This window comes from Haliotis cracherodii, unplaced genomic scaffold (assembly GCF_022045235.1).
Source record: "Haliotis cracherodii isolate W230 unplaced genomic scaffold, xgHalCrac1.p SCAF_16, whole genome shotgun sequence".
NCBI classification, from domain to species: Eukaryota; Metazoa; Mollusca; class Gastropoda; order Lepetellida; family Haliotidae; genus Haliotis; species Haliotis cracherodii.
The window spans coordinates 14537491-14541506 of NW_027266271.1; positions in this window are offsets into that span (position 1 = coordinate 14537491).

Here is a 4016-nt window from a genome sequence, read left to right on the forward strand (position 1 = left end):
TCGAGAAACAAATCCATGTCTGTTTTCTTTATATCATTTCCGGACATTTCATCAGATGTGACAACAAAGAACTTGAAAACTCTTCAGCCACAACAGATTTCTTTTTTGTCAATCTTCTCCTTGTAGGCATTCTGTGTTTATTTTGTACCCCAGTACAAGACTTAAATGAGGGGGGAAAAATGTTCAAGTTCTGTGACATCAGATTGCTGTCATGAATATGTATACATATATGTATGGTCTACACAACAACATTAAGTAACACTCACTTGCTGTCTATTAGTGTGTCATTTCATACCTCTTTGAAATGATCAAATCACTTTAAGCTTTTCTCTGACATTTTTCTGTTAAAAAAAATAATAAAAGTTTCAAGTTATCAATTGACAATTTCTAGGATTTCATGATCCCAGTGGTCCCCAGTACCCCATGCTTCTCTCCTGGCTGGGAGTCCTTACATCTAAGTGATTATAACTAATGAGAAAGGATGTAACCTTGTATCAGATGTGTGCTGAAAGTAACCTTCACTTTGTTCATAGAAATATGTGAGGAACGAGATTGACACATTTGTTAAGGGGCTAAAATGAGGACTGGTCGGCTGGGAGTATAGTGTGTCTCAGTGGGGTATTCATGTTAAACGGCATGGTATCTCAGTAGGCTAGCACTATAAAATCGGCATTAGTTAGGACAAGTACACCCACACTCGCACAAATGCTCGTTGCTATATAAGTGCAATGATTTTAAAGGCGACGTTAAACCTCATTTCAACTCGCCTCTGCAATGATTACCAAAAAGGGAACCTTTTGGCTATCTTTAGGCCCTTCCGGGCAGTGTACATATTAGGGCTGGGACGAGTCCAAATGTACTACATGTACCTGGGTACCCAATGTAGGTTAAAGGACATGTCTCAAAATGTCCGATTGGGAACATTTTAAGAATAGACCTAGCAAAACGTATTTAGATACATGTATTGAACAATCTGGCCACTGAACTGAAGTTGAAGTTTATCTTTATTCAACCATATAAAAAATCAAGGAATGGGTGCATAGTCAGAAAGAAATGCGAACATTAGTGACTTGTAATGTAACCATAGAGTTCTAGATAATTTTTGCCATTAAACAACATATCACGTGACTAACCACAGGTCCGGGTAGTCCTGTAGGTACCTGGGTCCTACTCAGTACCCACCCGACCCGGGTACCTGAGTTACCTGTCCCAGCCCTAGTACATATTGTGCCTGTATCTATCAATAGTCAATGTCAGGCAAGGTAAACATTGGTGCCATATTTATCAATGTCTATCAATGGTTACTATCGAGGAATATAAGATTTGTGCATTGTTCAGTGACCAGGATTCTTGTTTGGTGTACATGTAATTATCTGTATTCCCTGTTTGACATTCCCTGCCATATGCTGAGCAGAAAAGTTCAGAACTTTTGGAACGCAAGTTCCAAAGTTTTGGAAATGTTGTGTTTGAATGGATTGGAAATGCTGAAATGATAACCGATGAACGGATGCCATGCAATATTGAGTTCATTACACACATGCACGCAGACACAGCCACAGTCAAACAAAACCAAGATTTGCTCCCGTGTTGCTGTAACTAATAACCTGATGCAAACTTACTGACAGACCGGGCAGATGTCACACAGGACATAAACGGGCAGACCCAGGGTAACTACGCCCAAAGAAGACCGGTACTTGCGTATTTGGCATCTCCGGAATAGATTCCTGACAATGACGTCATCAGTGACGAATGTCTTAGCGCATATGGTTAGTCGACAGACAGTGGCCAGGCAACTCAGGACTCGAGGGAATAGGGCTTACAGACGTTACAGAGGACAGTTGTTGACAGCGCCAGATCGTCGTCAGAGATTGAGATTGAAGCGACGTGACTGGCAGAGGGTCGTCTTCACTGATGAAACCCGGACGTGTCTGTTGGTGATGGAAAACAGCGCCGAAGGGGAGAACGAACGGCGGCATGTTGCGTTCAGGAGGTCGTGCCAAATTTGTGGAGGGGGTGTTATGGTGCGGGGAGGAATGTTTGGGTAGGAGAGAATACCACTGGCCATCGTTAACGGAAATGTTACAGCTCAGCTTCACATGGATGACATTCTTCGTCAAACTTCGTACATAATGAAAATATATACACTCCTCAGAAAAAGAAACACACAGATAGATTTAAAGTAAATTTATTGTACATAATAAAGTCGATATATACTCAACAACAAAAGTTCCTGTGACACCAATATATCAGTGTATTTTTCAAACCAGTAAAGTTTGGTTTTCAATAGTGTAGTACATGTATGGAATCAAGTTAAAAAAAACGCAACTGCTACAGAAATCATGCATTCCATGCAAAAATTGACTTTTATGCAAGCACCATGCATTTCACAACCCAAGAAAGGGGGATAAAAAAGTGTGTTAACGGTATTCCATATGCATTGTTTAGCGTCGTGCTGACAACAACCACTGAGAAAAACAAAAAAATTACGCAATTATTCAACATTACGAAATGCCACGCCCGTCCGAAAATGAGCGTCTGCGAGCCATTGGTATGCTTGAAGCAGGATTGAGTCAACGTGATGTTGCCAGACAATTTAACGTTCATAGAAACACCATTTGGTGCAACGTTGGCAACAGACGAATGCAGTCAAAGACCATCCTCGGAGTGGCAGGCCACGCGTAACCAATAATCGACAAGACAACTGGATTCGAACAACACACCTACGAAATCGATTCCAGCCAGCAACAGTGACTGCAAGAAGCATCCCTGGCCTTCGACGAATATCTTCACAAACCGTACGTCGTCGTCTCAGATGTGCCGGGATTGTCGCCAGAAGACCCGCCAGACGTCCCATTTGGACAGGAAACCACTGTCAAGCACGTCTACAGTGGTACAGACAGCGTCTACGCTGGACGGCCATACAGTGGGGACAAGTTCTATTCACTGACGAGTCTCGTTTTCACCTCAGCTACAGCAATGGACGGATTCGAGTGTACCGACGTCGAGGTGAACGTTACGTCAATCATTGTGCCATGGAAGAAGATCAGTTCGGGAGCGGCAGCGTTATGGTATGGGGGTGGGATTACAGCAAGACAGAGGACCCGTTTGATAGTGGTAGAGGGAAATTTCAATGGACAGCGCTACTGCGACGAGATCATCGGCCCTGTTGTTCTACCGTTTTTGCATCGTCATGGCCCACGCATTACCTTTCAACATGACAACGCCTGGCCTCATATTGCTCGACTTGTTCAGGATTCCCTTTAACAAAACAACGTGAATGTTATCCCCTGGCCGGCTCGCTCCCCTGATCTCTCACCAATCGAGCACGTGTGGGATGAGATGGATCGGCGCCTTCGACGTCAACCACGTGTTCCACAGACACTCCAGGAACCTCGAAAAATACTCCAGATATGGACAGATATCCCACAGGACTTTGTGTGACGCCTGGTCCATTCCATGAGACGAAGATGTGTTGCTTGCATCGCAACCAGAGGTGGACACACACGCTATTGCTTTGTAAATTGACATTTTGGCATGTTAATATATTTTTTTATGAAATCACGCATTTTTTGAAGTCAGTATGGCAGATTAAACAATTTGAACACTTACAGGAGTCTTTTATCTGTTGTAAACCGAAATTGTTTCAGATTTGGTAAAAAAAACATAACTTTGTATTAAATCTTATGCAATGTCACAGGAACTTTTGTTTTTCAGTATATTTAATATAATATCATAGATACAAATGTGAAATTTTCGAGCTCGATAGTCACATGTTGTCGTTGTACAAAGGCATTGAAAACTGTTCATTGTCATGTCACATGAGGCCACAAGGTTGCGCTGAACTCAGTTTCTCGTGTGACCAACCCGGGCAGCAGTCACGCCTCTTCATCTCCTCGGCACTGACCTGATAAGTGTACGAATTTTGTCCTGCGGAATTCTGTGCCATTCTGCTTGTAACGCGTTGGCCAGTTGTGGGGGTGTCTGCGGCGTGTTCTGACGACGTACACGTCGATCAC